Below are 273 nucleotides of genomic sequence, written 5' to 3' on the forward strand. Positions count from 1 at the left end.
AATCGGAGTATATAGAGTTCGCTTTGTAGAGAATTCTGCTTTTGTAAATAAAGATGGCACATGTGTCACAGAATGTTTGGTCTTTAAAACTATTTTTGGACAAACTGAACCCGATTATATTGAACCTTTACATTTATTATTACACAAAGACCTCTCTATAGCCTTAGATTTTGTAGGCATCATAATTTGAGCATTACATGAATATATCTGTTTACATGAGACATTACATAATAAACCATTTTGAACAAGATTTACTTGGATATAATTTCGTTT

The sequence above is a fragment of the Penaeus monodon genome, chromosome 28 (assembly GCF_015228065.2).
Source record: "Penaeus monodon isolate SGIC_2016 chromosome 28, NSTDA_Pmon_1, whole genome shotgun sequence".
In the NCBI taxonomy this organism is placed as follows: Eukaryota; Metazoa; Arthropoda; class Malacostraca; order Decapoda; family Penaeidae; genus Penaeus; species Penaeus monodon.